The sequence below is a fragment of the Dicentrarchus labrax genome, unplaced genomic scaffold (assembly GCF_905237075.1).
Source record: "Dicentrarchus labrax unplaced genomic scaffold, dlabrax2021, whole genome shotgun sequence".
In the NCBI taxonomy this organism is placed as follows: domain Eukaryota; kingdom Metazoa; phylum Chordata; class Actinopteri; family Moronidae; genus Dicentrarchus; species Dicentrarchus labrax.
This window is the reverse complement of record NW_026136705.1, coordinates 3938362-3965357: the sequence shown is the minus strand read 5'-3', so window position 1 is coordinate 3965357 and position 26996 is coordinate 3938362. Positions and strand designations below refer to the sequence as shown.

The window sequence follows — 26996 nt, the reverse complement described above, 5'->3', positions numbered from 1 at the left end:
TATAGACATGCAAAACAACTTGAGCTTAGAACATGCAGCTAAATTCGTATTATAATACTGCAGCCCAGAACATTATGGATGCTCTGACTACAAATATCCAGTCCAAAACTGATGTAGTAAATTATGTAATTATTTTCTGTTCCTGTGTTTTTATTTTAACTGCTAACAGGGCATTGCTGTAAATCAGCAAACTGCTGAACTATCTGTATAAATAAAGGTTAAATACGTAAATCCTTGAAGTTAAACTGTCTCAGAGGCGTTTGGCTCCCATTGATCGTAACTGGATTTAAGAAGGCTGTCACCTAAACTTCAATGATATCATCAGTTAAGAAGAACCAGAGCTGAACCTTATTTGTCAGTCAAATCACAGCACTTCTTTTAGCTGCGCCATTGTGCACAAAGCCATGCAATATTACAGCATGGCAGGCTATAAACTAAGGCTGCAAGATTATGCTAAAACCATCATATTGTGATGATTTTAACAGGTATTGCGATTGGGATATGATTCATTGCTCAGCTCCGGTGCTGAATGCTACCAAAGTCAGCTAAATTACTTTTTGAACGAGATACTGATAATAACTCTAGCTGGCCACTGTGATTGACTCTACAGCTGAAAGCGCTGTCAGGATTATTCAAATATTTATATCTAAACTGGAAACTCAGCGCTGCCTTGGAAAAGTCTGATTCAGATACATCCCTAATACTCACAACTGCATATCAGGTGAAACAGCATAGGAAACTTTAGCCTTATGTCATTGGGGTCACAGGAAGTGATACTGCAAACAGGACAGAGTAGCACTGGGCCAAGAGTGAAACCTGTACCCAGAGCCAAGCTTACCGCCCCCACTGTTTTAAAAATGTCTATAGCAGATACTGTTTATTGTGTTGTACTTTGTCAGAGCACTAGACCTGCTCTTGGGCAAACAGGAAGTAATGCCTTAAAGGGGAAGCCTGCATTTCCAGTTACATCATCGGCTATAATCAGTTTTTAATTTCCTGTCACACATTTCTTATATTTTAGATACATTATACGTGATCTTGTTAGGTGGGTTGTAGAATTCAACTCCACCCACCAGGTTAATGTTTTTGGCAAGATGATTATGCTGATGTTTACTTGGAAATTATCATCAAAAACCATCTTACATGGAGGAGAAAAGGAGCTAGCCACAGTTTTTTAACCTGAAGGAGAGATTTACCTTGATACAGTGTTTGTATAACTGAGGCATGTGCAATAATTTATTTTAAATTCCCCAGTGCCACAAAGGTTAAGCCTTTCTCTCTCAGGCTGCAGACGCATGGACACAGAAAAAAAAAAACCCAGCACAGATTTAATCCCTGCAGCAACTGCTTGGTTGCGTAGTCGGTTGGTTGCTGTGCTACAAGTGACGCCTACACAAGCAAAAAGCTACTTTTTAATGCTTGCCTCCACTTTTAATGCTGTTTATCTGGCATGTGTTGTAATTTTATCCATGTAAATAAAACAGTTTTTCAAATTTCCTCTGCAGGAGCAGCAGCACGACGACCAGGTTATGAGTGATTCTGTTGATTTTCATGGATTGAGGGAGAAGTAGAGGGGTGTTGCCTGCCCTAACACAGCTGTGGAAGTGTTTCATAAGCCCAGTCTGTCTGACTGGCAGTTTTTCACAGTGGCCAGAATAATGGATGAAATGATCCACATGCAGTACACCTAAGCCTACACAGACGGGCAAAGCCACACAAACAGCGACAGTGCAGATGGGCTGAAGCGCACACATGCACAAACACGTGGACATGCACAAACACCCTCTTCCTCTGTTTTACATGCGCACACATACGTACACCTTTCCACACATTCCCCTTCGTCTGTGTGCATAATCTAGTCTGCCGCGCGACTCCAAATGAAACGCCTCAGTGGGTATGATTGGATTTGATAAGAGTTGATTCGATTGAAGCAGGAGGGGAGGGAGGTGAATACAGTTCTGCAGTGTGTGTGTGTGTTTCAGGTGTTACAGGATACAGGATTGCAGGATTCCCTGCACCAAATTCGTTTTTCAGTGTGTGCATTAGTGTAAATATGTGTTTGATCACACTAAACTCTGCCACTGTTTGGTCAAAGTTGGAGTGAAGTAGGAAACATCATGAGACTGAATGTACTCTAGTCAGCTGCTCAGCAAAGGCCCCGGAGTCCCTCTCAGGGCTGTAGAACTGATGCATTTCACATGGTTTTCTATCTACGTCTGCACAGATCCTCACACTTGTGTACACACACAAAAACACAAGTCATGAGTACTTTACCATTTAGGCCAGTTTAGCCACAGGTTCCCAGTAATTTCACTTAGATAAGAAAATCAACCTGTGTTGCATTCAGGTGCTTGTGGGGAAGTCCAGTATCTTAGATTTACAGGATTTGTCCACCAAAATTACAAAAAAACATTCCTAATTTTCTCATTCACCTTTTAATCATATTAATACAATGAAGGTGAATGGATTTTTTTTGTGGTCCTAAAAATAGAAAAAAGTTTTCATATGGACTATTTCTTTGGTAGAAAGTAGTTCCAAAGGAAAAGGTTCGGTTTTAGAGCAGACTGGCCTCAACGAGCTACAGTATCTTGTCTTTTAAAACCTGAAACACAAACACAAAGCAATGTTATGTACACATATTGTATGTGAATTCTAACTGTAGTTTCTTCCGTTGAGAAAGTAGCTGTTTGGTCACCGATGTCACAGATTAAGCATTCTTCTGCAAGCATAAGCAGAAAGATAACGCTCTCATATCCATCTGTAAAGTATGAGGCTACACCCAGCTGGTTACCTTAGCTTAGCATTAAGACTTCTAGCAGGGATTTGAAAGGTAGCCTGCATCAGAGTTGTTTTTACACTTTAGTTTTTATACGGATTAAATGTGGACAGAGCAAGATGTATCTAAACTTTGTTCTACACTAAACTGACCTCCTGGCATTAACTTCATATTTAATGTACAGACATGTAAATCGTATTGATCTTCGCATCTAGCTTTCAACAGCCTTAAAATGCAGTTACAACAAAAAACTAATGAACTGCAGTAAACCTGGTGTATGTGTGTGTGTGACACACAGCAAACTTTTTGGCTAGTTTTTGTCATGCGACAGACGAGGACTCAGCCTGTGGCGCCGTGGAGAAGCTGGTCGTGCCTGTTGGGGGGTCTGGTGTGTTTGTGCTTCTTCATCTGCTCTTTGGATGATGAAGAGTGTTTGTGTGTGTGTGTGTGTGTGTGTGTGTGTGTGTGTGTGTGTGTGTGTGTGTGTGTGTGATGAAGAAGCTTGTGGCGTGGGTGGAAAGTACGGGTCTATAACAGTTGCTCTGATGAGCCATGAGTGCCTTGATGAGACACTTTGTGTTGCTGAGGTGATTCAGAGCTGTCGTTTTTTATGTCACCCTAAATTAGACCGAATGTTGTCCTTATGTCTTTCATGATAAACTGTTTTATGAGAGTTGGTGTAGTCTTTTTACAGAATAATAAGCTGGTGTAATACATGTTTTAGCTTTAAATTGTTTTTTTTTTTCTGGCACGACTTCTTCACACGGCTGTTTCATGTGTGAGCATCCATCCATGTTGTTTGTCTCAAAAAGGAAGTTTGCTTCTTGAACTCCAGTCAAAGCCCAGAACGTGTCTGTGTCTGCCCTAACGTCATTATCTCTATCCCCTTCTCTAGTTTATGTGTGTTCGGGATTGTGTCTGCTGTTCATGTACTGTATGTGTGTTTGAAAAAAGCCTTGGGAATCAGGTTAACCTCTTTGCCACAGAGATGAAAAATTCACAAAGTACACGCACACGTGTACATTCTCTCCGCTTCCACTCAAACCGACCAAGCGCGATGCAAGCGTCAAACTTGCTCTGTGTATGTTGTTTATGTAACCCTCTGGGGACCTGTGTACCCACCTAGTGCTTGAGGTACTGCAGCTTGCACTAATGCATTGTACCGTTACACAAAGGCCCGACTAGGAGCTTTAATGTAATACCTTTTCACAGATCTTTTGGAGAAACTGAACCCTCGGTGGGCAACAAGCAACCCACAAGCCACATCTGCCCTTGTCATTGTATAATTTCAGTCTGGTCCCATATCTGTAGCACTTAGTATTCAGTGTTTTGAACATCTTCTCATTGATGAGTTGAATTAAATTTTTGTTCAGTTCATGTTAAAATTGTCCCAGTGTCTAAAAACTGCTTTAGCCTGCTCATTGCAAATTATATGATCTCTACTTTGAGAGTGTAGTTGGCTTTAAAAGGTGAATATTCAGTACCATGTTTGTCTTTTTCATGAACATACAAATTATTTGTGTATTTAAATTAATGAGCACTAATTTGCATCAACTTTCTAACCTCAACCCCTTAGCCTGTAACATTTGATTACATGTGCAACTTCTTTCTAAAATCACATCCAGTTGGTAAATGAGGATCCTTTCTATGTTCAGTTCAATTGTGTTACAATGAAACACAATTGTCTCATCATAGCGTAGTAGTGTGTTGGTATTATATATAAATTAGCCACATTGACCCAAGATGGATGTTTGTTGTCCATCATAGATATTGACTGTTTGTGTTTTTTTTAATGATATGCCTAAACTCTAAAGGGAAACACACAGAATAGAAATCTAAATACTATATTTGTACATCTGGTACCATTTTGAAAGTGTGCAAAGTTGAGTAAGTGCAGGTATTTTGCTATAATGGAAGAAGGAGAGGAGAGACGCCAGTAAAATATTGTTGTGTGTGTTACATTCAGCAATATATTGGTACATGTGACCAGTCATTTTAATATTAACTTTAATGTGACACATTACATTTTTGTCTCACCCAATAGATAAAGGTTAAGAAGAATTTGTTTGCAAGAATCTTCTTAATCTTAATCTTTTTTTGATGGTATATGTTGTTTGGAGAAAATAATGTGTCCTCTTGTATTATACCACTAGGGGGTGGTGAAGTCTGAAATTCTTCTACACATCTACACATCTACACATCGTATATTTAGCTTTGATTTACCAAGAAAGTTAACTTGTAGCGACTACCCATCACAAACACTAGTGAAGCCTAGAGTTTAGCTGGATAGTTGACAGCCTCATGTTTATTGTTTATACCTCTTTCCTAAAAGCTAACCTGCGGATGATATGTCGCATGAAAGCCTCCTCAATAGCTCAGTGTTTGAGTAGACTAACCGACTCACACTGTGCACTCTATTATTACAAAAAACCTCTTAGTCTTTACAGCGCTGCACCTTTTTTTCATATTGCACACAGTCTCTTGATGATGTTTCAGACAGACTTTGGACAGATGGGGAACTATCGAACAGGAAAGCCAATTTTTCCCAAGCATTATGTTCATGTCCCTTTTAAAGCCCTCACACAGCATCTAGTCTCACATTAGGAGGACAACAAGGATGTTTAATAGAGCAAATGGATCTTTAATGGCTGCATTACATTAGCAGTAATTGAATCCAAGCAATCTTATTGATGAAAGTTACATTTCAGCCACAATTAGCCTACTTTAAGAAGACAGAGCTGTGAGCTGTTTTTGGTTGCTAAGGCAAGTGGTTTGGTAACCAAGGAGCCAATTAGCAATCTTTCGTAATGATATTGTGCTACCACTATCTCATAGTAATTCACGTGGTGGTAATGGTATGGTGAAAAAGCAATATCTTGAGGTTGTTGTTCACTCTCATTGTGTACTTTGATGGCTGCATAACTGCTCTCTATGTAACAATACTGTGTGCCAAGTATCTGAAGAAGGATGTTTTCTCAATAAATGATTGTATGAAATTGGCGGATAACAATATTGAGTTTAGTGAACCCCTTGCGTTTTCCTCTAGCATCACCAGCAGATTAATTGTTTTGTATTTTTAGTAAAATGTTTCAGCATCTTTTCGACAGATTGCTATTCCGTTTTCGTTGTTAGAGTTGTGTGGTCGCCATTCACTTTTTGATTATTGATGATTTTTGAAAATATACTTTTATAGTTGTTGTTATAGTTATGGTTCTTGGTTTTGAAGCATCTAAAGTCTTGTTCAACAGAATTAACAGGTTCCAATATGCCCTTAAATATCCCCATAGTCTGGCTTTGCCAATGGGAACACTCATTTAACTGTGAGTTATTACCTCAATAACATAGAGGAGAAATTGCAGGACCACGCATTTAGTCCTGCAGTGAATTCATCTACTGTTGTGTTATTATAGAAATCCATAATAGAGCCGTAATGTTGAAGAGGCGATGAAAGCAGGCAGGTAAAGTACGCCAGTTAGATGTCTAACGTCCCCCCGATGCAGGGTGATCGAATGAGTTTCATTTCCTCTGAATTGCACCCATCTTCCTCCCTGGTACCGGTGTGCTTAATCCACTAATGGAACAATATAGGAGACTGAGAGATAGAAAGAGAGATGGAGAGAGCAGTAGAGGAGGAATTGAAGAGAAGGAGTGAGGCAGAGGGGAGGCAGACGAGCAGGCAGAGTAATCTGAAAATTTGAGTCACGCCTGGAGTCTGAAACTGACTGAACAACTTGTTTAATCTCTAATGGACTGTTTGGTCCATTTATGGTGTGTGTGTGTGTGTGTGTGTGTGTGTGTGTGTGTCAGAGAGGGGTCAATGGCTCTAATATAGACAGCCATTCCCCACAGTCCCTGACCATTTGACTCCACGTCCCCGTTAGTGAAAGAGAAGGGGAAGCTGCCATTAAAGATTGCCTCTCCTTCGTGTGTGTGTGTGTGTGTGTGTGTGTGTGTGTGTGTGTGTGTGTGTGTGTGTGTGCGCTCCTTGTCTCTTTTCCCCCTTCGGCTCAGATGATGGCTGTAACTGACGATGACTCAGACTGCACCCCGCCCCTCCCTCCTCCTCTCCATCCCCTTCCTTTCCCTCATCCTGCTCTCCTTCCTCTCTTTTTTCACCTCTTTCTCTCCTTCTCTCTTCTCTCACCTCCTCTTCCTTTATCCCTTATGTTCCCCTCCTCCCCATTTTTTTTTTTTCTCGAGACTCATCGCAGCAGCAGCTCTTGTGTTTCTAGTGGCAGTGTCTGTAGATTAAGGCTCAGGGTTATAGATGTACTCTCCACCCACGTCCTTGTATCTTTTTCTAAAATGCTGACAATTAGAGATCAAGAGTAATTCTTATTTCCTTAATTTTTTTTACAGGCTAATGCCTTTCTTCATAGACATGGTCTTTCATACAATGTTAAGGTATGTAGAGAAGATTGTGTTGTTACCAACATTAAAAGACCAACAGGATCCTCCAAATTTCAAAGATTAGAAAACATTATATTTAGGTAATGTTTATACATCAGCAATATGAAGGATGTTGCTCCCTGATCAGAAGTACTACCCAAAACCTGAAACGAGTTTATTTTCTTTTTATCTTTAATTTGGCTTGTATGTTTTTATTGTAAAATCAAACCAATGATACCGTATCTCTAAAAATGGACCCGGTCAATCAATTCCATCCCTTTTTTTGTGCTTTAAAAGCTCTTTCATAAACGTTTCTACCTCAACAAAAAGTTTGCAGAGCCATTTTTAGGCCATAAAATGGTTACAATTAGCTTTTTTTCCATGCCTGTAGACTATATAACAAAAAGACGATAAAAGTGCATAAAACATAGAAAAGAGATAGCATATTGGTCAAATATCCTTACAAATTTCTCAGTCATACAATAACAGTGTTAGTATGTATATTAACAATGCTGCAGTTCTATTTCCAGTTAGATAATATGGTTAATAGAGTAGATAAATAGCAGGATGCAAGTAACACTAAGTTATCCCGCTGCCTGGTACTTTTGAGTCCTGAATAAAATGAGACAAAGGGGCATAGAACTGTTATTATGTAACCCAAGGTCTCAGAGGTGCGCTTGTGTGTGTGTGAATGCCTTTCGGTGTGTGTGTGCTAGGTGTGTTTATGAATAGACACTAAAAACCCCTCAGAGCAAAGGATTCAAATATGCCAAATTGTTATGAAGCAACATTTAGTAAAGATTCTGTAATAGTAATAAGTTACATTATTTGGCTGTGTGGAAGCAGAGCATGCACATGTAGTTTTATTGTTAAATCTGTTTGAGATAAATGGATTAAAGCCACTGTTTCAAGACCACTACTTATTTGTTTAATGATTGTGCAATAATGTTTTTCTTGCGATTAAAAGTTAAGAGAGCAAATATAACACTCTATTAAATGGTTTCATTGTCTGGATCTTAATTATCTAATCAAGGGTCTCTGTGTGTCACATCTTTTACCCCATGATTGGGGTTTCAAGTTATATAAGATATTCTGCCCTATTTTTGTTCTCTCTGTTTTAAAATGCAGCTCAAAACTGTCACTGTTTTAAAAAAGTAATCCAGTTTCATTCAGTCAGTTTTGCAGGTATTTAGCCATTAACCAAATAAAAAATTGGACCTGATGATGGTGTTAGATGAAAAGTCAAGTGGTCCCAAAAGCGATTACAATTCATCCTAAGATGTGACTTGAACGTGTGCACCAAATTTCATGGAAATCCTATCCAGTAGTTCATGAGCTATTTCACTTAAAACCTTGAATATGAACCTCATGGTGGCACTAAAGGAAAAATCAGGAAATCACTAAGCTGAAGGAAGAGTCTGAATAATACTGTATTTTAAACAAGTAACTAATTACAGATTGGAAAAATTGAAAAGCTTCACTGATTATGTCGTGTGGCTCTTGTTATGACCTCCATTTTTGCCCCCCTGCTGTGCTTCTGAGGGAGTAAACCAGCTCTGGTGCAGAAACTGAATAGGAGGCTTTTTGGCTTCCTCGTCTAAACAGGTCAGAACGGGGCGGAATAACATTATTACTTTTCAGCGACAAATCCTCTCACACATCGTGGCTCCTCTGCCTTTCTTGTCGCACAGAGCCTGAACGTACAACAAAAGGCAGTTTCTCCTCCTCCCACTCCTCCACCACTTCCAACACTGCCGCCACCTTTACTTTCTGCTCTTGTCAGACAGTGGAGCTACACGATTATAGCCAACACTCTTCATGAAGTGTACTTTATGTGTAAATGTGTGATGGCAGTGTGCACCGAGGCCAGTTTTGTAGTCTTTATATGGTGAATGTAGCGGCCACCATGCATGAAACTGTAAATGCGTGTTTGCAAGTGTGTCTCTGCAAGCACGTCTGTTTCATGAAAGCATACAGTAGATATGTTGAGTGTGTCTGTTTTTCTGGAGATGCAGGCATTCATGTGGGTTGATGCAGGCGTGGGTGCTCTGGCCTGTTTATCCTTGTGTGTGTGTGTGTGTGTGTGTGTAAGAGTGTGTGTCTGCAGCTGTGCCTCTCTTGTCCACTGTGTGAGGCGAGGTTATGGCATCCTGTTCCTTTTCCTTGCTGCCTCTCCATCTGGAGCTGAGCCAGCCTCAGTGAACTGTGCATTACAGTGGGATACAGCCCCATTATGACTGTGGAGAATGTCGGCATCCGGACCGAGGCCTGCTGTGCAACTGTGTGTGTGTGTGTGTGTGTGTGTGTGTGTGTCTTCATGTTATGTTCTTGTATTTCTATATTTGTGGGGACAAATTGTCTTAACATACAAATGAATCAAAAAGTGAGAACACTTGTGAATTTGGTGGTAGAATTAGTATTAAAATTATACCCCATCCAGATTGTCATTTTTGAATATCAAATACTGTAGACTTAAAGGTGGCTGTAAAAAGTCCTCATATTTTTCTCATTGACATAAGAGAGGCTGTGGTTAGTGACTATTATGAATTAGTTGGCTGATAATCAATTAATTGTTATTCATTTTGTAGTTTTCAAGAAAAAAATACAAAACATTTCCTGGTTCTAGCTTCTAAAATGTGAAGATGTGTTGCTTTTTTGATTTCTATAAGCTGATTATCTTTTTTAATTAGTTTTTCAACTGTTGGCCAAACAATACAAACAATTCGTATAAGTCAGGTTGCACTCTTTGAAATTATAATGGGCATTTTTCACTATTTTCTGACATTTTATAGACAAACTGATAAATTGATTAATCAAGAAAGTAATCTGTAGATTAAACCACCGTGTCACTTTTGGAATCCATTTTAACGGACAAGCTGCTCATCTCCGCTAATGAGGAAACTGCACATGCTTTACAGTCACCTTTCAAGCCTACAGTTGTTGATACCCACTCAGTAGATTTTTGGTGGCGTATCACTGTGGTCATTGAAAGCGCATCTTAAGTGTTTGGGTCCATACCTTCATCCTCTATGTGCAGCTATGATCCAGTGGTGGGAGAAGTATTCAGATACTTCGCTTAAGTAGCTCCACTACAAGTAAATTCATTCTGCAGTAAAATGGTCCCTGTCAGTGTTTTACTATTATATTTGATGTTTTTGGATTAATATCAATGCAGCATTAATCTGTATGTTGCATTTTACTGCTGTAGATGTCTACTGTCGGGTAGTTTAAGCCACAGCAATTCATCATATTCTATAAAATCATCATATGTTTGTAGCATTGCTGTCCTATGAGAACCACATATCTCTAAAAAGTCGATTTTTCGTGAGCTCAGAAAAACCTGTTTTCATCTTTGTGACAATTCATTTTCCAGCTAATCCAAGAGGGTTTTAAATAGTTTATTTAACTTAAGAAGTAGGAGGATTTTCTCAACCCATAAAGGAACTTTTATTGCTTCAGTTTATCAGAAACATGTTAAAAACCACCAAATTTGGAGATAGATGGTTTAAATTAGACAGGAAGGGCATGAAAAATTGTAATCGGAAAAATAACTAAATGTAGTGTAGTAGAATGTAGTGGAGTACAAAGTACAATATTTTCCTCTGAGATGGTGCAGAAGTATAAAATACTGAAGTACAAGTACTTCGGATTTGTACTTAAGGACAGTACTTGAGTAAATGTTACATTCCACCACTGCTATTTTCCATCTCCTCCCTGACAGCCGAAACAGCAGCTGCTGTAAAGGCAGTGATAGGCAGGCTGAAAAAAAGCTAACACTCCTGCATATGCTTCACACTCACAAATACCACAGGCCAACAATAGGGGAGAGGGACATGTTGTTGAAGGCACAATGTTCACACATTAATAACAGCTTGGAAAAGGTGAGACTGTGGGTTTGAGCAGGTGTCTTGTCAAATACAGACACTAGACTTGAAAACATACAAATACACCTACGCATTGTGGGACAATATGCAGCAGATGAAGTGAAGAATGGCAGCTGGAGAAAAAAAAGCTCTGTCTTATTCAGAATAAGGTGCTATTTTTGGTGTGTCCCAAACTGCAGAAATAAACTTCCAGCAATGCATCAGCTCATTGGCATGATATTCAAAACATGTGAGCAAGAATTTTCTTTCCCGTCTTGTCCAAATGCTCCAGCAGCAATTTTCCATCAAGCCATTTCTCCATCTGGGATCAAGCAGGAGCCAAACAGGAACACATTTTTTTTTTCTTTTTTTCTGTTCAGTCAGCGGCTTGAAGTTATTTATGCAAAGGTGCTGTGTGCAAAGTGAGTGGGAAATGAACCCTGCACCATCAAAGTCAGAGTGGACCTTTTATCAGCTGTGTTTTGCATGTCTGCGTAAGTAATTTTGACCCGTGTGTGTGTGTGTGTGTCTGTGTGTGTGTGTCACTTGGCCCTTGTTTCCTTGCCTTTGTTTGCATATTGCTAAGGGAGTGACAAAGAGTAAGAGAGAGGGAGTGTACTGTATGTGTTGTGGAAGTGTCGGTGTCGTTTTCGGGGTAGAAAAGCCACGTCATGGTCCAGGCTGCACAGCTAAGCCTTCTAATGTTTAAAAGGCCTCACCGTTTACCATTTTTTGTTCAAATGAATGAAGTTATTTTCTTTTTCCTCTCTGTTTTTTTCACTCTTTTTCACTAAGCTAACCTAACTGGCTGCTGACTTGCCTTATATTTACTCTACAGACACGAGAGTGAATATTGATCTTCTTGTCTAACCCCTCGCGGGAAAGCAAAAAAGCATATTTTGCATGTTCGTTTAACTTTGCATTTAATGCAGCTGCCATATTAACAATCTTAGCTGTGTGTTCGTTGTTGGCATCAACAGTAGAAAATCTGTCTTTTTTTCCGATTTGTCAGGCTTAAGGGATTTTATTTTCCTGGGTGGAGTCTCCCAACCGCATAAGCACCACCAATCAGATCATTCAGATTAAAGAAAAAACAAAAAGTTTGACGTTAAGAGAAATATGCAGCTGTCAAGCTTAGCTTAGCATAAGAGCTCAAAATAATTGGAAATGACAAGTGGGGTTCTGTCCAAGAGAAAACAAAACTCTGCCCGTGACGACCTCTAATTAATGCACTATTATATTAACAGGTTTTTACGGGAATTTTCCTGCTGGAACTATTTCTTGGATGGCATCAAAAGCGAATAAGTGTATTTCCAAAAATCTCAAACTTTGTATTTACTATTAGTCAAGATGTTGAAAAAGTCTGCCAATCCTAGAGATGGAGTCTGGAAGGAAATGCTGCCTGAGAGGTTCAAGTTTGGGAAGAAAAGTCCCCAGCGACTGATGGCAGAGAACGGGAAGAGACTATTGTGTGTAGAAATACAACAAATCAATTAGTGGCTCAATATTCTTTTCATGGCTGTAAATCTGCATTACACAAATGAAAAATGGCACATATACTTGCCTAAATTGACACTCTCTGCTAATATCTCATAATGCCAGGCATAAGCGAATATTTTTTTTAATTTGGAGCATATGAAAGCTTTGAGTCTGAAAGTGGAAAGCATCCAGGTTTCATCCAATAATAGCACAACCCTTTCACATAGTTTGTGGTTAACTAACCTAATTTTGATGCTGTGAATGTGAACGTGTGTCAAAGAAAGATTAAAACAAAGAGAGCAAGATCAAGAGGGCAGAAGACCGGGTTTCGCATACGACAGATTGTAAGATGTTGAAGGAGTCTCAGAAAGAGAAACGGGGCAAAAAATAGAATGTGTGAGATTATGTGAGCAGTGTGACGGAGAAAAAAGAGAAATGTGATAATAGGAGTGAACAAGAGGGAAGGGTGGAGGTGGTGGAGATGTTCGGGGGGTGAATGGAGGAAGTAACGCAACCACATGAGGTAGGGGGTTGGATCGTGAAGAAGAGGCGTTGGAGACTGCGAGGATGTGAGAATAGAAAATGTCTGACATCATCTGAAGTGTAACAAGTGTTTTTCTCTTTGAAGACAGGAGGAAATACAAAGTAGAAGGACTATCACACATTTTAATGGCATTATTTTAGAGGTTATTCACTTTGTTGCTGAGAGCAAACGGCAAGCCTCACTCTGCCTAAAGTTGAGAGAATTCGCCTACCAGCACCATTTAAAGCTCACAGATTTATATGTAGCATCTCGATTGGTTTAATCGTGTCATCACCATAAGTGGCAGTGATCTTCTCATCTTTAACTCTTGGCAATAATTCAATTAAACATATTTCTCTAAATACTCAACTACTGCTTTAAAGTAAGGGACATACTGTGTAGTACACAGAAATATTGTCCTGGAATATCATTTATTATGGGTCTGCTGCAACCTGTGAAATCGATGGGGAGACAGACTTTGACAGAACACCAGTCAGACAGCAAAAGAAAGTTAGTCAGATAATCACAAAGTGGACACCATTGAGTTGAAATGTCCTTCTCTGATCAGTTTTTTGAGGTAAACCCTGAATTTGTAATGCAAGCCTTTACTTTTTAAAACTATCTTGTATTAGTTTCCATATTCTTCATCAAGCTCACTCCCAGTTTTGAGCAGCAGTAGAGGCAGTGGTGGTGCTGCCTTTATGTGCCCCTCATAAACTCGCATTTACAACTGCAAAAGTTGTAATTAAGACATGGCATGTGTTGACACGTTTGAGTCAGAAGTAAACAAGATGGAGTTGTTTAGTTGCTGTCGAAGCAGCAGTTTGGAGACGAGCCATTGCACTATAACATTATTACTTCACTAACGGTTTTTCTGTGTGAGGGCTCAAAGGGCTTCAGGATATAACCAACTCAACTGTTCAGATAGCATAGAAAGGTTCCCAGGGGTTTTTCAGTATATTCAACATGACATGAATGTACTTTAAAAAACAGATTCAGTTGTAAGATCCTCTTACGTGTATCAAATATCATTAATATTTGATGCTTGATTTTTTTTTTTCAGAGATTAGGTGATTTTAGTACCTCATTTCCTTCATCTTGTCTACTTACTGCTACATTTAGACTGCACTTCTGTGTTTAGGATTGAAGGAGGCTTTAAACTTTATAATCAGCCTTTTAGGTGAAAATTAATGTTCCTGGTCTGCTTCCTGTCCACAGAGTATTAGTTCTTTTTACCTCTTCCCTCTTCAAATGATGAATTTGTTCTCTGAACTTCAACCCCTTGAGGAAATGAGATGCCATTAGAGTGACTGCTCTGCCATCTGGCTCTCATCTTCTCATCAGGAGACGGGTTGTAAAAGCGTCTTAAACACAAGTCGGAGCTCACTGAAAGCATAACTTACAACAGGCCGCTCGAGTTTAACATCCCTACGCCGCCTCATCCCTCTTTCACACCTTCTTCCTCCTCTTCCTCATCCCTCTCTTTCTTCCTCCTCTCCCTCAGGCCTTTCTCTGCTCGCCTTTTATAATTCTGTGCTCATGTACACAAACGCGCACAGCCAGACACGTCATCAGCTTATCGTCAGAAATCAGCCAGAATTGTCTGATTTTCTTGATTATTGGACAACCAATCAAAACGCCTGACAGCATTTCCCTGCAGGCCGTCTGTGTCTGAATGTGTAATTAGTTTTCCCGCTTGAATACCTGGCCACCTGTTGGTCTGTCTTTCTCACTTGTTTTTTGAAGCAGAGCTGCACATTTAGAGGCAAAATTTGTCATCTTGATTACTTTGTTGAGCATTGGAATCACGATTTGTCTTGATTTGAAGAGGAAGAAATGGGTTTTATTTATTTTTTTTTACAATTCTGCTCAAGACTGTTGAGCCACATTACCACAATTCACCGGTGTCCAGTGAAAACCATGTATCTCCCGGTTTTCTGTGTTTCTTTCCAAAAACATAGCTGGTGAATGCCTCGCTTTTTTCTGCAGCATTTGTTTTGCTCAGATGGTCCACGCTGTACATTCAGAAATAAATCCAGTTAAACTCGTGGTCTTTTTTCTAAACACTGCAAGTAGCCTCCGGTCCAGCAAAATGAATTGTGACTTCCTCACAAGAACAAACACTTCTTGTCTTATTTTTAAGAGCATATTACAACACAAACCAGGACTTATAAGGGAAAGACATAACAGAAGATTGTCTTTCATTTTTATTTTTGTTTGGTTTTGTTGCCAGTCTGGGCTTTTTCTGAGTTGTCTCTCCATTGGCCCAACAGGCTGAGCTGGCTGAGGTTTGGCCTGGATGAGTTGATGTTGTATACAAATTTTGCCAGTTCTTTGGATTTGGTATCCAGGGCTGAAACAATCTCAAGCCTTTTGGCCGCTTATTCCAGCATTCAGCTCAACAGCCCATTTCAGACATGACAGCTAGTTGTTAAAAACCCGTTATTGCACCATAATTGTCCCATCAGGTCACGGTGAGACGAATGGATTTGAAATGAATGCAATTTAGTGTAATGATGCTCAATTTAGTCTTCGCTTCATTGTCAGAACAGGTCAGTAAGGTGTGTTAGTCATAGTCTGTTGCTATTTGTTGTAAAAAATGTTCTTGGATGAGGCTGAGAAGCAGAGATGGATAAACATGTGTTTGAGTTTGGTTTCAGATAGGAATTATATGTTGAAACATAAATGTTTTTTCCTCCAATTTTCAGCTCATTTTTTTGTTTGGTCACCAGCGCACGTTTTTTTCATGCACCGCTGCATACATGCTAACAAAAGCCTGCGGTGCGGTTTTGATGAAGGAGCAGGAGGAAGAAGTGAGGAAGAGCCGTGGAGTGAAGGAGGCAGAGATGAGGAGAAGAGATATTTTTGACTTCACAGCGAGGATGTCTTGAGAGGCTGACGTCAGCTCGTGATTTGCACCTTTTGTCACATTTTTTTGCCTGGAAGTTTTACTCACGACGATGTCACTGTTGCAGTCTCGCTCGTGCACAAATAAACCAGAAACACGAACACATTCGCAGGGGAAAAAAAAAAAAGGAAAACTCTTGCATCCTCGCTTCGTCTCCACACACATTCATGCGCGCACAGCCAGCCCCTCCCCTCCTCATCCTCTCTCCTCCCAGAGGCACAAAGATATTTTTATCTTCTATAAAGCCCTAACGCTAATGAAGCATCGACGACACAAATACATTTCCATGATTTTTCAAATCTGGTTCCTACCACCACTGCTGTGACACACCGCTGAATCTCTGTTTGCTGTTGTGAACAAAAACTGTCACAGTACATGAGAGTTAAGATTATATTAGTCGTGTCTGATGCATTTTAGTGAACATTCTACATTTAAAATAGCCATTTAATCATGTACTCAAGTCTTAAAATCTCATTAGGTGAAAGAGGCAGCGAGGTGAGATGATTCCACTTAGTTCCAGTCCATTTACTTGTTTCAGGCATTTTTTGTGAAACAGTTGACAGTATCATAAAATAAGACCCACAGCTCCAACACAACTCTTTATTCAAGGGATTTCTTGAAATGAATTTATTTGCATTGGAAATGAGTGAAAGTAATCAACACAAATGCCAGATTTTGTTTTGCCTTAGGAAAACAAGATGGAAAAAATTAAAGATGAAATCATGTGATTGGATGAGAGGGCAGCAAACTCCTCTTTTTATAGTCTTATTTTGTATATCTGGTAGTAATACAATCAGGAAATCATCATTCTCTCCTTAAATCAATACGCATGAACATGGACACACACAAACTCAGAGATGTCTGTCTTATGTTTTTACTATCGAGGGATGCTTTCAGTCTGCATGATGCAATAGATTGTCATCAGGTCTGACGTTTGGAGGCAGTTTAGCTCGTCAGCAGGCCCTGGCCGAACCGTGTAGGCCACAGACTATATCATATCATTCCTCTTCAGTGCTTTCAGATTAGTGCTGAGGCGATGTGATATACTTGTTCTCTGGTTATTTTCCATTAGGATTTATGTCAGATTATCCTTCTGCAAACATACAGTGTGTACGATGCAACGCTTCATGGCTAAATCTTGTCGTTGTGCAGGCGGTGGATCTGCCAATACAGTTACTCTCCTTTGTGTGTGCTGTATGTTCATCGGTGTGTTCTCTCTCTTCTTGCTGCGTGTGCCAATCAGACGATGGCTTCTCAGTGTTTGCCTCACTTCATCTGGTGCAGGAATCTGTCGAATGCAGACGTGTTGCTTGTGTTTCCAACACATCTTAATGGTGTCTGATTTCCAGAGGTGGAATCTGATTTAATTTCCATTTTGTGTGATTATATTTTTCTTTCAATAGATGATTTTATTCTAAATAACTGTACATGTATGTAATGTATTGAGCATATTAGATTGTGTTTAATTAGTTATCTTCATTTTTGATTAATCCGTGGAATATTTTCTTGATTAATCAATTCAAATCGAACCCTCTCTTATCAGTTCAAAACCCCCAAATATTCAGTTTACTGTCGTATATGACAAAGAATTTGAGAAGCATTTGCGAATGTTAGGCCTGAAACAAAATAGCAAAAATGATTTGTGCTGTGGTTTGTTATAGTTGTTGACCAGTGACTCACTGATTCTTTTAGTAGGTGTTGAGGTTTCTGGACACCAGCTGTGCAGGACATTTTGTTTTCAAACCTGTAACAGAATGGACTAAAAAAGCTGGTGTATTTCTAATGTGTTATATAAGACTGTCCTCATACATTTTTGTAATCATACTTCCAGAAAGCCAGAATCCACTTAGCTTAGCTTAAAAAGACCTCACATAACTGTCTGTAAAACCATAATTTTTCCTTCTGGACCGAGCCAGGCTAACCGCTTCCCCGTTTTCACCTGTTTTCATTATTAACTAGTTGCTGGTTGTATCTTCATATTAAACAGACAGACATCAGATATGGTATCAATCTTCTCATCTAACTCCCAGCAAGAAAGCAAATACGCCTATTTCCCAAAATGGCAAACTATTCCTTTAATCTTGGAAATAGTAATGACTGAGATTCCACTTACAAGCTTTTTCCTGAGCTCTCAGCTGCAATTGGTAGTCCTCCTTAGTGGATGGATTTTGCTCAGTTGTCTAGAAGAATGATAGCCTTCATCAGGCTCCATGACAACTGAACAAAATCAAAGTCATCTGCTGAGAAAGACAGCAAGATGTGGTTGAAAGCTCCATAAAAAGCTGTTAAATGGATTTACAGTAAAACGTATACCTAGTAATATATGTTAGAAAATACTATTTTATGGTTGTTAACAAAAGGTTTGCTCACAGAACTCCTTTCAGCTCAGGAGCACAGAAGGTATGTTGAGAAAATGTCTTGAAAACCTCCAGCCAACAACACCTGCATCATCAAAACAAAAGGAAATGACATTACCAGTCGGAACACCCTGACCTTCAGCTTATTACCACCTTAAAGCATAAAGAGCTTGTAATGCCTGTCTACTGTGCCGACTTATCAGGTGCTGAAGGTTACTGACTCACTTACGGTAGCTTAGTTGCATGGAGGCAGGATTTTAATGGATTAGGGAATTAAACCTGGCGGGTTCAGTGTTGTGGGGATGCGTTGTGTGACTGCACGCTGTCGTTGTCTCGTTCAGCCTGACCGTTGTCACTGCGGGGTCACCGAGTCGTGAGGTTTGTCCCAGAATAAACACGGTTTGATCAAAGGAAGTACAAATGAATTTGTATCTGTGTGTTTATACATATGGAGGCTCAATAAATCACCCCTGGTATTTCTGCACATGCTCTAACCCGCTTCATCTCCTCCTGGTCAGTCTTCTTTAGTTCTCTTCCTATTATGCAGCTAGTATCTCTCCATGCATCTCTCCACACCACATCTGCTCTCTCTCTCTCTCTCTCTCTCTCTCTCTCTGGGTTTAGTCGTAGCCATCTGGTCTTTTCCTGCAGCCACGATGAAGCGATTGCCATTTAGAATTTAGATTAAGCAGAAGGCAGCCCCAGTGACAGGGGATGGAGTAACTCACTCTCTCCTCTCTCTTTCTCTCTCTGTCTCTTGCTCGCACCGGTGCGCCCATCCACATGTGTGTGGCACATGCAGCCATTCATATTCTTACAGTTATTCATGCATACAGTTGAAGACATTATCAGCCCTTGGACAGACCATGAGTAGTTCATGAATATTATATTTAGGTACTTACAGTATTAGCTGTAATACAAAAAGGCTATAGGCTGAAAAGAGCTCAATATTTTATGGACTATAAATACATGATCATCCTACACAGAAGGTATGCTAGATACGTGTGTCTGGTTATGTTTGAAGCAAAAAAGTTTGGTTTATGTAATGTGGTTAAGACTGGGGGACAGTCATGGTGATTGCTAAAAGAAATGTAAAGCTACCACCACTGGCTGGTTAGCTTATCTTAGCACTTTGGCTGCAAGTAGGTGGAAACAGCAAGCCTGTCCAAAGAGAATGAAATCCACCTACCAGCGCCCCTGAAGCTTGCACCAAACGGCTGACACCGAGCATTGGGCTAAAAAAGGTGAGCACTGGGCTAAAATTGATTGGGTGGCCAAAACTAAAATCCAAATGAATTCTAATGTAGCTCTATATCTGCTCAATGTGTACGCTAACATATTCGCCATATCTGCTTTTTAACATGTCAGTGTTTATATGTTTAATGTGTAAACGTAACCTATATATCATCAGCGAGTCCTGTACCGTTAAATGGGACTAATAATGCAAAGTCTAATGTGCAGCCTAAACACGTTCCTGTCTTCCATACATATTTTTGAGAACATGGTTTGACAAACAAGAGCCACTGTCTGCAGAATATCTCTCCATAAAGCCCTGGGGGGAAGAGTTAGAGAGAGAAGAGGAAGTGGGTAGTGTCTAACAATGCAGAAGGGATTAGCTCCAGTTTCAGTTCTGATGCCGAGTCCAGCTGCTGCTTTTTTTTTTCCTTCTCCTCCTCCCTCCATCCTCTCTGCTCTCTCTCTTTCTCACCTCTCTCTATCTACTCTCTCTCCTTTTCTGTCTGTTTCTCTCTCCCCCGGCGGCTTCTGTTTTTTCCGCTGCCCTATACCCGGGGCCAGGAAGTGTGACCATGGTGACGGCAGGAAGCAAAGCCTCGGCTGGTCAGTCACAGCCAGGTCTCCACGGCGAACAACGCGCTGTCTACAGCTACTTGAAATATCTTTCTCTTTTGGCGAAGCCTTTAGAAGATCTTACATGTTCCATCTCTTACAGTCTCAATGTGTTTTCATGTTCATTTTGGATTCCAAAGTGGTCCAATATATCCAATATAATCCTCATTCTCATTTTTCTTATTTTGTTATGAGTCACAGAGGAAAGCCAGGTGAAGATGCCGTTAGGCTATCATTTTTTATGTTTTGTTTGCTCACTGAGGGTTTACTTAGTGAGCACATGCAGACAGCATCTGGTTTTACTAATGAATCAGCCCCTGTCTGTACAGAACTGCACCTCTTGCTCCATCTCTTCCACTGCTGAACAACAAATCCAGGACTCTTTTCATTCTTGAGCATGCATTCACAGTCCGCATTTACACTTATTGTATTTATTCTAGCGCTCACTCAGCATAACACTTCGATTTAGTTGCTGAAGTCTCCCGGGGTATTTCTCTCTCTCTCTCTCTCTCTCTCTCTCTCTCTCTCTCTCTCTCTCTCTCTCTCTCTCTCCTTCTCTCTCTCTCTCTCTCTCTTTCAGTGACCTTTACCCTCTGGCTTTACGCAAGCTTGTGCCAAAAAATAAGGGATATCTGTATGCAGGACACATCCACGCGGTGCCCACAGTGTGTGCGAGCGGGTTGTGTGTTTTGGTGTTTGTGTGTCGCCTGGGAGGATTGATTGTTGCCTCTGCCTACACAAACTCCTCGCCAATGTTCTTCTACAGCTCAGAGAAAAATGAGAGGGAGGAAAATACCAACGTGCATGTAAACAGATAAATGCACACACGCAGTTGTAATTAAATTTGTGAAGTAAATAAAGGCAGGTAAATGAAATACAGTGTAGATTGAGTGCAGAGATAGATGCAAGGATTCTGGGTATATAAATTAGTATAGCAATATGAGTACCTGCACATGCACACAAAGGTGCAACAATAAAACAGTATGACAAAATGTGTTGATTTCTAAGCTGGCAGATGGAAGTTTAAAGGACCATTGGGCCTAAATTTTAGGACTTAAAAAAAAAGGGATTTCAATGAGAAATGTTTAAAGTGAAGCGTCAGAAACCTCAGAGATTAAACTAAAAGCAAACCATGGCTAGATACCACCAGATGTAAGTGTGAAAATATGTCTTCAACAAACTCCAACCCAGATGATCAAAAGTAAATCAACTTTTTCCTCAATCCTGTTACTTACTGTAAGAAAGAGAAAGGAGCTCTTTATTTCAGGTGAACAGTTCAACAACAATCCCTCACCATCAAGTTTCAATCAGCTCTGCATTCAGCTTCTAATCATGTTTCATTCAGACTGATAATGGCACGAAGGTTTGATTGACTTAGCCGATGTAATGAAATAATATTTTCCATGAAGAATGCCTTTGATTAAATGTATTTACCTTATTGTGTATAAAATCTGTGTTGGCTTTTACGCGTACAAATCTGACTGAAAGTAGAGGCCAGTTGCATAGTAACAGTAACTACTGGGGATTTAAAGGATAAGGCTGGCGTCATTCCAATTTTATTTTGACAAAAACAATCTTACCACAAGGTCCGCTGTGTAGTTTCATATTACATGATCTTCTACAGCAGATGGATTTACTCAGTTGTCATGGAGATGTTCAATTCTAATTTCTAAATGTCAACAATTTCAATGAAAAGACCAAAACCTACAATGTGTTTGTCCGTCACTTTCCAGCTATCCTGTCCAAACCCCATTTATTGCTGCTGGAGATTAAAACATTTCAGAGAGGTCGTAAACCTGTGGTTTTCTTTTTTTTTTTAAAGGCTCCATAATATCCTGAAACAGCTGGACGCTAGTTAGTAAGCATTACTCAAACAGGAGTAAATTGGGCATTTGTTAGGGACTATTTTTACCCATGGATTAATACACATTTTGTGTTTTTAACAGTTTTTGGTCAACAATGGAGCTCTAAGGCACAGATAAAAAAGGCCGTATCAGGCTTTGGCTCCAGAGACTTCTTAGCAAGTTTATTGTTCCTTTTGTGTTATTTCATGGGATTTACTCACAATAAGAAAAATTCTAAATATCACCAGCCATACATGTGGCATGTCTGTAGGAATGGCAACAGTCTCTTGGTTGGTCCACTATTTTGGTCTAGACTGAAATGTCTCAACAACTAATGGATGGATTGTTACCCAGAGGATGTATCCTACTGATTTCCTCTAGTGCCACCATGCGGTTGACCTTTGTGGTTTTTAAAAACCAAAAAATAGCAATGTCCTCATTTTTCTCCCTTTTTCATGCGCTCTCTTTGCCTTGGCAGCTATTCCCACTCTTGCTAACTCTAATACTACTAATAATAGTAATACTAGTACTTTAAAAGAAAAACCTTTTAAAAATAACAACAGAAAAGTTTCTAAAGACCAGAGGCGCCAAACTGAAATGTCACAGATGGTTGTTAAAATGAAGGTACCAAGTTTGGAAAAAGGCTTCAAGAGGAAGAGAAGACATATACAGTACGAGAGAAAAGAGTGGTTTCAAAAAATTAAACACAAAAAAGATGAAGATATTTGAATTAACTGCACTATTTTTACACACGGCAAATCTTCTTTTCTCCTCAATGAAAAAATGGGCCAGTGGCCTATATTCTCCGGCACTTCACTGCTTCTCCCCAGATTAGCGCTTCCTCCTCCTCTCCTCCGTATCTCTCCCTCTCTCCCTCCCGCTCTCTCTCGCTCTGGGCTTTTGAACTGATAAGTGTTGGCAGTACTCGCCGCCTCATTGGACACGAGGCCGTCTGTAAGGAAAAGGGCCGAGCCTCCTTGTTTCTCTATGCTCATGTCATCTAACCTCCTCTCATCCCTCTTTTTCCCTCTCTCATCCCATAATCCCATGCACAATATCGCTCTCTCCGCTCTCCCCCTTTCACTTGTATGTTCCTCTTTTTGCCATCCAGGCCTGTGGTGCGAATTGGAAAGGGAGTGATGTGGGCACATGACCAACCGGACGAGGGTTAATCCTGTGGTAATGGGCAGCCAAAGCATTCAAAAACAAACAGGACATTCGAGAGAGAAACAGCAGGACTTAAAGAAAGAGGGCGAGGAAGATAGAACAAGTGAGCAAAGCAGCTGAAGGAGGAAAGAGACAGGGGAGATGGTGTTACACAAGTTGTTTTTTTTGGCGTGCGAATACGGGCAATGTTCTCCGCGAGAGAGACATGAAAGTAAGATTAATGGTCACAAATCAATTCTAATGTTTCCCGGCAGCAAGAGGCTCCTCTGATGATGACGACTTCACAGCCTGCCCTCTGTATGTGCCATAAAGAGCACCGGGAGGCTTAAAAGAGCAGTTATGAAGAATGAAAGTGGAAAGCATTGGCAGCGTAGTGGTGACAAAGGGAGAATCAGAGACAAAGAAGAGGAGGAAGGAAGCAGCGTTAGTTGAGAATGATGTGGATGAGGAGAGGGCGGATGGCACAACCTTTTCGGAGCATTGTGTTTGACCTTTTGATGGCAGGATTGTATTTTAATTTGGGATGTCTGTGTGTGCATCAATGCATGTACCAGATGGCCTTGCTACGATTAGCAGTGAAAAATTACATACTGTACAAGTGACGTAAATGTCATCTTCTTTTAAAATCCACCTCACATAAACTCACACTTTGCACAATGGAACATCTGCTGATTGATAGCCAGAAGACTTACTGAGAGCTTCACCGTGAGTGAACTAACTTAACTGATGGCTCATCACTGTTATGAATAAATCATGTCCATTACTGAATCCATTTTAAATTTTGAGAGATATGTTCATTATAAATCATGTCAGCAAAATTAGAATATTTACTGGCCTTGTATGTCCATTACAACTGTAACTGCTAAGTAAGTAAGTAAACTGACTACCTCAAATCTGCACTTGAGTATTTCCATTTTATGCCACTTGTTGCTGTTGAATAATGTACTCCACTACATTATTCTACAGCTATAGTAACTGGATACTACAACAAATACAATACTTTAGATTTTAAACAAAACACACTATGAGCTTATGAAATATGATAAGGGACTGCCTATTAAACTGTCGTCCTCCGTGTAAGTGGAAATACTCATTCGCAGCGTCATATTAAAGTTAAACTGGATGATTCATACCATTCTTCTTCTTGTTCTTCTGCAAGAAACTGAAATGGCGTATGTATTTAGTTGCATTAAGAGCGGGAAAGTGACAGGCGATCACAAGCGGAGAACTCAACTCTGATTTACGTCAGCAGGTTGTGGGCTGGAACTCTTTAAAGGTAGCCTCTCAAGTAAATCATTTTTCTGCAGCTGTGGCTGTCAAGAAATTATTTAGACAGCATTCAGGAATCCAAATACAAAGAAACACTGGGAGTAATCAATCTTAATAGTAAGTTAATATGCTGTTTTGTCCATGTGGTGAACCTGTGTGCTGTCATTGCAGCATTTGATACTTTTACTTCGTGTCGGTGGGACAGTCAGAAGACGGAGACAACGGCTGGACTGAAACTGAACAGAAACCAAAAATAAGCACAGGCAGAGCATCAAAACTCAAACTGCCCCCCAACAACCTCAGTAGAAATGAAGAAGGAGACACAGCTGCATGCTAACAGCATGGTGTCATTCTGCAGCCCAGCAGGATGCCGCGGTGTAGCAGCGGTGGATAAAGCTATTACGTGGTGATGTGCAGCGAGGGCAAGTTGATCCCCGCAGTGACTGGACAGTGTTTCCTCCTCCTCTGTCTCCGTCTGCAGGGGGCGTCTGTTTGTTGTTTGCTATTGGAAAAGAAACCTGCAGAGAGGCAGGTTGGATCACTTTAGTGCCTGCGGCATCGAGCACTGATCAATGTCTTACTGCTGCTTGAGAGCCAGTCAGATTCTGGACTGGTTTACACATAGGTATACAGAATAGAGAGCATACAGCATGGGAACAACACCTTAGACCTTTTTGGATGAGAAACAGATTTATATTAATTTATTAGTGTGATGACTTCATATTGGACAGTACAATCATTGCTTCCTGCTTCCTATTTGATTGAATTACACTGTTTAATGTCACCTCACAATAATAATATTTGTCTTGAATCATGATAAGTTTGACTGGACTCTTGTACAACATTTTCCTCCTTAAAAAAACTAAACTAGAACAAGGTGTATGTGTGGGTAAGGCCTGGCACTGGCTGTGATAGCATCAGGAGCAATACAGAAGGAGGTATTATGAAAACAAAAATATTTAACCAATTTCTGTAATTATAGCTACCAACATGGCCAGTAACCACATCCAGCACACACTGCTGTTAAAACAGAATAGCTTCCGTGTTTGTACAAAGATAGCCTTTCATTACCTCATCTAGAATTACTCACTTCAACCAACCCTAGTATTCATCCCAAAACTCAATACTTCTGCTAGGTTGTGGAGATAACCGCCCAGCACAGCACAAAAGGGCTCTTTGTACAGATTTCTGCATTAGTGACTGTGTGTGTCCTTGTTTGTACCAAGCAGAACATATACAGTAACTGCAATGATGGATTTTAAGTTGATATAGTGAAGTTATTTAGCATACAGTTGCCTTTATACACAGTAGTCACTCTCCTTTTAGCTCTCTTTTGGGCTCCACTTTCTTTAGCAGCTGGTTTCTAACTGTGTCCGTCTGCTGTTCGGTGCTGGAAAGGGAGCTTACAGTTGGGTTTTTTTAGAGCTGGTTTGCTAAACAGCTGACTGCTGCAGTCAAAAATGATGCTATGAGAGCGGTGAGAGTGAACCAAAACGGTAACGTCGTGGGCCAGAAAATCCAAACAATTCGCTGAAAGACGCCATAAAGCCTCCGTAAAACTGATGGGAACTGCAGAGTTGGGTCATAATTCTCTGTGGTATTGTTGCTACAAATATACAAATATTAAAGACTATGGGCTGAAACATGCTTGTCACAACAGATATAAAGTCTGTTGGCTTTTTTGCTTGGATAGACGTTGAAACAAACTTAGAATGTATCGGAATACTGCACCGTATTAATAAAATTAATAACACAGAAAGATACCAGCACTCAGTGTGCATTGCGTACGTGTTTTAAAATAACTTTGAATGTAAATTAACAGTCTCTCACTGCAAGCACAGTTGATAAATGCATTAAAATCTGCAAACTAGAATATATTATCTGCGAAGGCTGTTATCTCCTCCTGCTATAAAATATGCTTTAGCAATTACTTATTGTTGGTAATGCATGCAGTCACCTCAATAAATAAAATTCTGCTGCATTAGGCAGCAGTCCAATAGCAACAGCAGGTGAGGTGAGAAACATACATTTAAGCCATTAAACCAGACACAGCTTCTGAGTCTCTTTCAAGATAGCTTAGAATCGGTTTAGTTTAAATATTTTTTACAGTGTAATGAGTGAGCGTGAATATGTTGGGGGAAAAAAATTGCAAAGGGGAGCAGGTGGGTTGAAATGCTTGAAAGAAATGGCAATTAGCTGCATGCTCGGAGATGCAAAATTTCATCGGTGGATGGCTAGGAGAGACTTCTGACCTGAGAGGTAGATTTTGGAGGCGGACATTTGCAACGACCTGCAACTGCGAGCTCTTCTTCCTCCCACTCTCTAATCCCTCACCTCCTGCTGCTCTTGCAAGAAAGGAGATATATTCTGAGAGAGAGAGAAAGAAGGTTTAGAGTTAGACATATAGATAAAAAGAGAGATGCATTGAGAGGAAGAGATGCAACATTCTTAAAACTGTGGTATATTTTAAAGTAACATTGCTCGAATTACATGAGGTAATTACATAATTTTTTGTTGCTTTTTTTTCAGTTTTGGAATAAGAGCTACGCTGTTTTAGAATAGACATTGCCATA

At 40.1% G+C, this 26996-nt stretch overlaps 1 protein-coding gene across 2 annotated transcripts in view; it reads left to right on the top strand.

Annotated features, from left to right (window-relative positions):
- Window positions 1–26996, top strand: part of LOC127363990 (astrocytic phosphoprotein PEA-15) — a 51768-nt gene that overhangs the window by 4300 nt on the left and 20472 nt on the right. The gene's annotated exons all lie outside the window — the stretch shown is intronic.